At 40.4% G+C, this 10048-nt stretch overlaps 1 protein-coding gene and 1 long non-coding RNA gene across 5 annotated transcripts in view; one reads left to right on the plus strand and one right to left on the minus strand.

The window, feature by feature from the left end:
• Nucleotides 1-10048, plus strand: part of LOC121034616 (uncharacterized) — a 138289-nt gene that overhangs the window by 127014 nt on the left and 1227 nt on the right. The window lies entirely within an intron of this gene.
• SPATA31F1 (SPATA31 subfamily F member 1) overlaps nucleotides 1-10048 on the minus strand; it is a 122057-nt gene that overhangs the window by 110814 nt on the left and 1195 nt on the right. The gene's annotated exons all lie outside the window — the stretch shown is intronic.

Genomic DNA, 10048 nt, shown 5'->3' on the forward strand with positions numbered 1-10048 from the left:
AGATTTTGTATTTGGGATTTTTCTTGTTTCTTGAGATAGGCCTGGATTGCAATGTATTTTCCTCTCAGGACTGCCTTCGCTGCGTTCCCAAAGCGTTTGGATTGTTGTATTTTCATTTTCGTTTGTTTCCATATATTGTTTAGTTTCTTCTCTAATTGCGTGGTTGACCCACTCAGTCTTTAGTAGGGTGTTCTTTAACGTCCATGCCTTTGGAGGTTTTCCAGACTTTTTCCTGTGGTTGATTTCAAGCTTCATAGCATTGTGGTCTGAAAGTATGCATGGTATGATCTCAATTCTTGTATACTTATGATGGGCTGTTTTGTGACCCAGTATGTGATCTACCTTGGAGAATGTTCCATGTGCACTCGAGAAGAAAGATATTCTGTTGCTTTGGGGTGCAGAGTTCTAAATATATCTGTCAAGTCCATCTGACCAATGTATCATTCAGGGCCCTTGTTTCTTTATTGACCGTGTGTCTAGATGATCTATCCATTTCTGTAAGTGGAGTGTTAAAATCCCCTGCAACTACCACATTCTTACCAATAAGGTTGCTTATATTTGTGATTGTTTTATATATTTGGGGTTTCCATATTCGGCGCATAGACATTTATAATTGTTAGCTCTTCCTGATGGATAGACCCTGTAATTATTATATAATGTCTTTCTTCATCTCTTGTTACACCCTTTAATTTAAAGTCTAGTTTGCCTGATATAAGTATGGCTACTTCAGCTTTCTTTTGACTTCCAGTGGCATGATAAATAGTTCTCCATCACCTCACTCTCAATCTGAAGGTGTCCTCAGGTCCAAAATGAGTCTCTTGTAGACAGCAAATAGGTGGGTCTTGTTTTTTTTGTTTTTTGTTTTTTGTTTTTTATCCATTCTGATACCCTATGTCTTTTAGTTGGCACATTTAGTCCATTTACATTCAGTGTTACTACTGAAAGATATGGGCTTAGAGTCATTGTGATGTCTGTATGTTTTATACTTGTAGTGATGTCTCTGGTACTTTGTCTCACAGGATCCCCCTTAGGATCTCTTGTAGGGCTGGTTTAGTGGTGACGAATTCCTTCAGTTTTTGTTTGTTTGGGAAGACCTTTATCTCTCCTTGTATTCTTAATGACAGACATGCTGGATAAAAGATTCTCAGCTGCATATTTTTCTGTTCCTCATATTGAAGATTTCCTGCCATTCCTTTCTGGCCTGCCAAGTTTCAGAAGAGAGATTGGTCACGAGTCTTCTAGGTCTCCCTTTATATGTTAGAGCAAGTTTCTCCCTAGCTGCTTTCAGAATTTTCTCTTTATCCTTGTATTTTGCCAGTTTCACTATGATATGTTGTGCAGAAGATCGACTCAAGTTACATCTGAAGGGAGTTCTCTGTGCCTCTTGGATTTCAATGCCTTTTTCCTTCCCCAGTTCAGGGAAGTTCTCAGCTATTATTTCTTCAAGTACACCTTCAGCACCTTTCCCTCTCTCTTCCTCCTCTGGGATACCAATTATGCGTATATTATTTCTCTTTAATGCATCACTAACTTCTCTAATTTTCCCCTCATCCCCTGGATTTTTTTTATCTTTTTCTGAGCTTCTTCTTTTTCCATAATTTTATCTTCTAGTTCACCTATTCTCTCCTCTTCCTCTTCAATCTGCGCCGTGGTCGTTTCCAATTTATTTTTTAGCTCGTTTATCGCATTTTTTAGCTCCTCCTATTCCTTAGTCCCTTGATCTCTGTAGCAATAGATTCTCTGCTGTCCTGTATACTGTTTTCAAGCCCAGCGATTAATTTTATGACCATTATTCTAAATTCACTTTGTTATATTGTTTAAATCCTTTTTGATAAGTTCGTTAGCTGTTGTTATCCTGGAGATTCTTTTGAGGGGAATTCTTCCATTTAGTCATTTTGGATATGTCCTGGAGTGGTGCAGAACTGCAAGGCACTTCCCCTGTGCTGTCTTGAATAACTCGCATTGGTGGGTGGGGCCGCCGTCAGACCTGATGTCTGCCCCCACCCCACCGCTGGGGCCACAGTCAGATTGGTTTGTGCCTTCTTTTTCCCTCTCCTAGGGGCGGCATTCACTGTGGGGTGGCGTGGTCCATCTGGGCTACTTGCACACTGCCAGGCTTGTGGTGCTGGGGATCTGGGGTATTAGCTGGGATAGATAGGCAAGGTGCACGGGGGCGGGAGGGGCAGGCTCAGCTCGCTTCTCCATCAGTGATCCGCTTTGGGAGGGGTCGTGTGACAGCGGGAGGGAGTCAGGCCCGCCACCGGAGCTGTGGGTCCGCAGAAGCACAGTGTTGGGTGTTTGCGCGGTGCCAGCAAGTTCCCTGGTAGGGACTGGTTCCCTTTGGGATTTTGGCTGGGGAATGGGCAAGGGAGATGGCGCTGGTGAGCGCCTTTATTCCCCGCCAAACTGAGCTCTGTCATCCGGGGGCTCAGCAACTCTCCCTCCCGTTGTCTTCCAGCCTTTCCACTCTCCAAGCAGAACTGTTAACTTATACCCTTCCAGATGTTAAGTCCTGCTTGCTGTTGGAACACACTCCGTCCAGCCCCTCTGCTTTTGCAAGCCAGACTCGGAGTCTCTGCTTGGCCAGCAGGCCGGCCCTCTGCCCCGGCTCCCTCCCACAAGTCCGCATAGTGCGCACCGCCTTGCCACCCTTCCTACCCTCTTCCGTGGGCCTCTCATCTGCGCTTGGCTCGGGAGACTCCATTCTGCTAGTCTTCTGGCGGTTTTCTGGGTTATTTAGGCAGGTGTAGGTGGAATCTAAGTGATCAGCAGGACGCGGTGAGCCCAGCATCCTCCTACACCACCATCTCTAAAATGTTTGTATTTTAAAATACTACCCAAACAACAGTATTGTTAAAATACTACCCAAAGCTATCTACACATTCAATGCAATCCCAATCAAATTGCACTGGCATTCTTCTCGAAGCTAGAACAAGCAATCCTAAAATTTGTATGGAACCACAAAAGGCCCCGAATAGCCAAAGTAATTTTGAAGTATTAGACCAAAGCAGGAGGCATCACAATCCCGGACTTTAGCCTCTACTACAAAGCTGTAATCATCAAGACAGCATGGTATTGGCACAAAAACAGACACATAGACCAATGGAATAGAATAGAAACCTCAGAACTAGATCCACAAAAGTATGGCCAACTAATATTTGACAAAGCAGGAAAGAATATCCAATGGAAAAAAGACAGTCTCTTTAACAAATGGTGCTGGGAGAACTGGACAGCAACATGCAGGAGGATGAAACTAGACCACTTTCTCACACCATTGACAAAAATAAACTCAAAATGGATAAAGGACCTGAATGTGAGACAGGAAACCATCAAAACCCTAGAGGAGAAAGCAGGAAAAGACCTCTCTGACCTCAGCCGCAGCAATTTCTTACTTGACACATCCCCAAAGGCAAGGGAATTAAAAGCAAAAATGAACTACTGGGACCTCATGAAGGTAAAACCTTCTCCCCTGCAAAGGAAACAACCAACAAAACTAAAAGGCAACCGATGGAATGGGAAAAGATATTTGCAAATGACATATCGGACAAAGGGCTAGTATCCAGAATCTATAACGAACTCACCAAATTCCACACCCAAAAAACGAATAGTCCAGTGAAGAAATGAGCAGAAAACATGAATAGACACTTCTCTCAAGAAGACATCCAGATGGCCAACAGGCACATGAAAAGATGCTCAACGTTGCTCCTCATCAGGGAAATACAAACCAAAAGCACACTCAGATATCACCTCACGCCAGTCAGAGTGGCCAAAATGAACAAATCAGGAGACTATAGATGCTGGAGAGGATGTGGAGAAACGGGAACCCTCTTGCACTGTTGGTGGGAGTGCAAATTGGTGCAGCCACTCTGGAAAACAGTGTGGAGATTCCTCAGAAAATTAAAAATAGACCTACCCTATGACCCAGCAATAGCACTACTAGGAATTTACCCAAGGGATACAGGAGTGCTGATGCATAGGGGCACTTGTACACCAATGTTTATAGCAGCACTCTCAACAATAGCCAAATTATGGAAAGAGCCTAAATGTCCATCAACTGATGAATGGATAAAGAAATTGTGGTTTATATACACAATGGAATACTACTTGGCAATGAGAAAGAATGAAATATGGCTTTTTGTAGCAATGTGGGTGGAAATGGAGAAAGACAGATACCATATGTTTTCACTCTTATGTGGATCCTGAGAAACTTAACAGAAACCCATGCAGGAGGGGGAAGGAAAAAAAAGTTGGAGAGGGAGAGAGCCAAAGCATAAGAGACTCTTAAAAACTGAGAACAGGGGCGCCTGGGTGGCGCAGTCGGTTAAGCGTCCGACTTCAGCCAGGTCATGATCTCGCGGTCCGTGAGTTCCAGCCCCGCGTCGGGCTCTGGGCTGATGGCTCAGAGCCTGGAGCCTGTTTCCGATTCTGTGTCTCCCTCTCTCTCTGCCCCTCCCCCGTTCATGCTCTGTCTCTCTCTGTCCCAAAAATAAACGTTGAAAAAAAAAAAAAACTGAGAACAAACTGAGTGTTGATGGGGGTTGGGAGGGAGGGTAGGATGGGTGATGGGCACTGAGGAGGGCACCTGTTGGGATGAGCACTGGGTGTTGTATGGAAACCAATTTGACAATAAATTCATATTTAAAAATAAATAAATAAATAAATAAATAAATAAATAAATAAATAAAAGGAACTCTTTGAGAGTGAAAGGAGAGAGACCTTTAAAGTAGGGAAAAAACTGAGGGTTGATGGAGGGAGGTGGGTGGGGGATGGGCTAATGGGTGATGGATATCAAGGAAGGCACTTGTTATAATGATCACGGGGTGTTGTATGTAATTGATGAATCACTGAATTCTACTCCTGAAACCAGTATTTCACTGTATTTAACTAACCAGAATTTATTTTTTTCATTTTTATTTTTTTTTTAAATATATGAAACTTATTGTCAAATTGGTTTCCATACAACACCCAGTGCTCATCCCAACAGGTGCCCTCCTCAGTGCCCATCACCCATCCTCCCCTCCCTCCCATCCCCCATCAGCCCTCAGTTTGTTCTGTTTTTAAGAGTCTCTTATGCTTTGGCCCTCTCCCACTCTAACCTTTTTTTTTTTAACTAACTAGAATTTAAATAAAAATTTGGAAAAATATATAAAATGCATCTTTAATATAAAAAAAGGACTCTGTGAGTGGAAAACAAAAACCATAAGTAAGAGTAATAAAAATAGGAGGCACAAAAGCAAAAAAAAAAGTATATTTGTAAAAAATTAATCAAGAGAAGCACAAAATAAGAGGATATAAAATAGACCAAATAATCTGAAACATGGAGCGGAGAGAAGTAAAGAATAAGTTCTAAATTAAGTGACCATCAACTTAGAAAAGACACCTATATGCAGAATTTGTTATGTATAAACTGAATGGTAACCACAAATCAAAAAACAGTAATAGACATGCAAAAAATAAAGAGTAAGGAATCCAAATATATCACTAAAGAAAACCAGCAGACCATGAAAGACAGAAGGAGAACAAAGGATCTGAAAAAAATTACAAAAACTCCCACCAAACAGGTAACAAAATGGCAAGAAATACATTTCAATCAATAATTACTTTGAATGTAAGTGGAATAAATGCTCCAGTTAAAAAACATAGGGTGACAGAGTGGATGAAAACATAAGACCCATCTATATGATGCTTACAAGAGACTCATTTAGACTTAAAGACACCTGCAGATTGAAAGTGAGAAGAGAAACATCCCTCATACAAACTGATGTCAAAAAAGCTAAAACAGCAGTAATTATGTCAGACAAAATAGACTTAAAACAAAGTCTGTAAAAAAAAAAAAAGACAAAGGAGGACACTGTATAATAATAAAGGGGACAATCCAACAAGAAGATATAACAATTGTAAATATTTATGAACCCAATATGGGGATACCCAAATACACAAAACAGTTCAACATAAAGGAACTAATTGCCTGCAATACAGTAATAGTAGGGAACTTTAACACCCCACTTACATCAATGGACAGATCATTTAAACAAAATCAACAAGGAAACAGTGGCTTTTAATGACACAGTGGATCAGATGTATTTAACACATATATTTGGAATATTCCATCCTAAAGCAGCAGAATACACATTCATTTCAAGTGCACACTGAACATTTGCCAGAATAGATCACATGTTAGGCCACAAAACAAGTCTCAACAAATTCAAAAAAAGATCGAAGTCATACCATGCATCTTTTCTGACTACAATGCTATGAAACTAGAAGTCAACAAGAAAAAGTATGAAAAGAGCACAAATAGATGGAGATTAAATAACATGCTACTAAACAATGAATGGGTTAACCAAGAAATCAAAGAAGAAATGAAAAATTACATGGAAGAAATGAAAAGGAAAACACAACGGTCCAAAACCTTTGGGATGCAACAAAAATAGTTCTAGGAGGGAAGTTTATAGCAATCCAGGCCTACTTCAAGCAAGAAAAATCTCAAATAAACAACCTAACCTTCCACCTAAAGAAGCTAGAAAGAACAACAAACAAATCCCAGGGGTGCCTGGGTAGCTCAGTTGGTGGGGTGTCCAACTATGGCTCAGATCATGATCTCAAGGTTTGTAAGTTCAAGCCCCATGTTGGACTCTGTGCTGAAAGGTCAGAACCTGGAACCTGCTTCAGATTCTGTGTCTCCCTCTCTCTCTGCCCCTCTCCTGCTAATGCTCTGTCTCTCAAATATGAATAAACATTTAAAAAAAATAAAATAAAAAATATACAAATCCCAAAAACAGCAGAAAGAAGGAAATAATAAAGAATGGAGCCGAAATAAATGATATGGGAGCAAACAAACAAAAAACAATAGAAGAGATCAATGAAACCAGGAGCTAATTCTTTGAAAAGATCAACAGAGCTGATAAACCTCTAGCCAGACTCATAAAAAGAAGGAGGGAGGGAGAAAGAGAGAGAGAGGACTCGAGTAAACAAAATCATAAATGAAAGAGAAATAACAACACCACAGAAATACAAACAATTGTAAGAGAATTTTGTGAAAAACTATATTTCAGCAAATTAGACAATCTAGAAGAAATGGATAAATTCCTAGAAACATAACCTATCAAAAGTGAAGCAGAAAGAAATAGAAAATTTCAACAAAGCAATTATCAGCCAGAAGACTGAATCAATAATCAAAAAATTTCCAATAGGGTACGAGGAGCCAAGATGGGGGAACATCATGGAAGCTTTTTGTGTGGCTCACTTCCATGAAATACAGCCAGACCAACACTAAACCATCCTACACACCTAGAAAACTGATTGGAGGATTAATACAACAATCTGCACTACCTGAACCACAGAATTCAGCAGATATGCGGCAGGAGAGCTGAACTTGGGGAGGGAGAAGCCAGGGGCGGGCAGGGAGCCGCTTTTGCAGGCGGAGAGAGGACGGAGACTGGGAGGGGGGAGGGTGGGGAGAATATGGGAAAAGCACCCCTTCCCAAAAGCAGCTGGAGAGAAAGTGGAAAATTGAAAACAGCCACAGGGACTAAACTAAAAAGGGAGAAAGGAGAGGGTTTAAATTCCATTAAGACTGTAAACAAGAGGAGTGCAAAGTCTACAACTCCGCAGCTCCATACCCGGAGGTGCTCTGGTGGGAAGGGCAAATCCCCAGTAATAGAGTGGGGCCTGGGAAGTTCTCGGGCCACACGGGGAAAAGCGGTTTCACTGCTGGAAGGACATTTGGTAGAGACGGTTGAAGCCACCTGGTACCAGCAGACCCCAGAAAACGGCCACATTTGGTGGTGCTGGAACAAGGTCATTAAGGGTGAAGCCTGGTGCCAGATGTGTGTTGTGATTTTCCATAATCTCTGAAAAGCTGCTGCTACACTATCTCGTGAACTTTTTCTGGAGCGGGCTGGCACCTGGCCGCAATCTTGGGGCACCGGCAGCAGCAGAGTTTGGCAAGCGTTCCTGGATGCAGCTGACATTCGGCCATTACTCATTCGGCCATTGCTCAGTGAGACTCTCCCACAGAAGGGCGGAATGGATCAAAGCCACAGTCCTTCAGAAGTAAGGGGCCAGGGAAAACAGCCACATCTGAAACAAAACTTGGGAGAGAGGTACTGCCTAGGGCCTGGTCATGGACAGTGAACAAGCAGGGAGCAGACGAGAGCTGAAGACAGAGGACGGTGCTCGACTGCTGATCTGGGAGAACAGAATTCCAATACTAGCGCCAGGGTAGCTGGGTGATGCCATTTTCACCGCTCCTGCGCATGGGTATACACAACTATGAGCCCTGTAACAATCCACCCTAGTAGGCTAGCAGCGCCATCTAGTGGAGAACGGAGTCATTACACTGAGCCCTGCCCAACTGGGCCAACCTCGCTCTTGAGGAACACAAGTCTCACCACCTACTTAGTTTATGGACTACAAAGCGCTACATAGTCTGACTTCTAGGGGAAAACAAAGTAATTTCAGTCCTATTTCAGTCTGTTAGCAGGTCCATCTATTCAATATTCTTTTTTTTTCTCTTTTACACTTTTCTTGAATACAGAAAGAAAAAATTCATTTTTATTTTCAATTTTTATTAAAAACATTTTTAATTTTTTACTATATTTTTTGTTTTTGTGTAAATTTTTTCTAATTATTACTTCCATCATTTTATTTTAGCCTATTCAGTGTATTCACCTTTTCAAACGATTTCCTTTTTTTCTTTTTTTTTCGTTTCTTTTCTTTTTCTTGGATGCAGAAAAACTTCATTTTTACTTTCAATTTCTATTAAAAATATTTTTCTTTACTTTCTTACTATATTTTTTCCTTTTATGTAAATTTTTTCGAATTCTATTTTACTTCCATCCTTTTGTTTTAGTCTACTACAGTGTATTCACTTTTTCAAATTTTCAAATGATTTTTTTTCTTTTTCATTTCTTTTCTTTCTCTTGAATACAGAAAGAGAAAAAAATCATTTTTATTATCTTATATTAAAAATATTTTTCCTTTTTTCTACTATATTCTTTATTTTTGTATAATATTTTTCAAATTCCATTTTACTCCCATCATCTCATTTTAGTCTCCTTCAGTGTATTCATTTTTTTCAAATTCCCAAAAGATTTCCTTTTTTTCCCCTTTTTTTCTCTTCTGCCAAACCACTTTCAACACCCAGACCAAAACACACCTAGGATCTAGCATCATTTATCTGATTTTTTTTGTTTGTGTGTTTAATTTTTTAATTTTAATATTTTAAATTTTTAAGTGTTTTTTATTTTAATTTTTCTATCTCATTAATTCCTTTTCTCCCTTCAAAATGACAAAACAAAGGAATTCACCCCAAAAGAAAGAGCACGAAGAAACGACAGCCAGGGATTTAACCAACACAGATACTAGCAAGATGTCTGAACCAGAATTTAGAATCACAATAATAAGAATACTAGTTGGAGTCGAAAATAGATTAGAATCCCTTCCTGCAGAGATAAAAGAAGTAAAAAAATAGAATGAAATTAAAAATGCTATAACTAAGCTTCAATTATGGATGGATGCCACGGCAGCAAGGATGGATGAGGCAGAACAGAGAATCAGCTATATACAGGACAAATCTATAGAGAAAAATGAAGCAGAAAAAAAGAGGGAGATTAAGGCAAAAGAGCACAATTTAAGAATCAGAGAAATCAGTGACTCATTAAAAAGGAACACCATCACAATCACAGGGGTCCCAGAAGAGGAAGAGAAAAAGGGGTAGAAGGGTTATGTGAGCAAATCATAGCAGAAAACTTTCCTAACCTGGGGAAAGACACAGACATCAAAACCCAGGAAGCACAGAGGACCCCATTAGATTCAACAAAAACTGACCATCAACAAGGCATATCATAGTCAAATTCACAAAATACTCAGGAAAGGAGAGAATCATGAAAGCAGCAAGGGAAAAAAGTCCCTAACCTACAAGGGAAGACAGATCAGGCTTGCAGCAGACCTATCCACAGAAACTTGGCAGGCCAGACAGGAGTGGCAGGATATATTCACTGTGCTGAATCAGAAAAATATGCAGCCAAGAATTCCTTTTTTTTTT

Source organism: Herpailurus yagouaroundi, unplaced genomic scaffold, assembly GCF_014898765.1.
Source record: "Herpailurus yagouaroundi ecotype Mexico unplaced genomic scaffold, PumYag 160, whole genome shotgun sequence".
In the NCBI taxonomy this organism is placed as follows: Eukaryota; Metazoa; Chordata; class Mammalia; order Carnivora; family Felidae; genus Herpailurus; species Herpailurus yagouaroundi.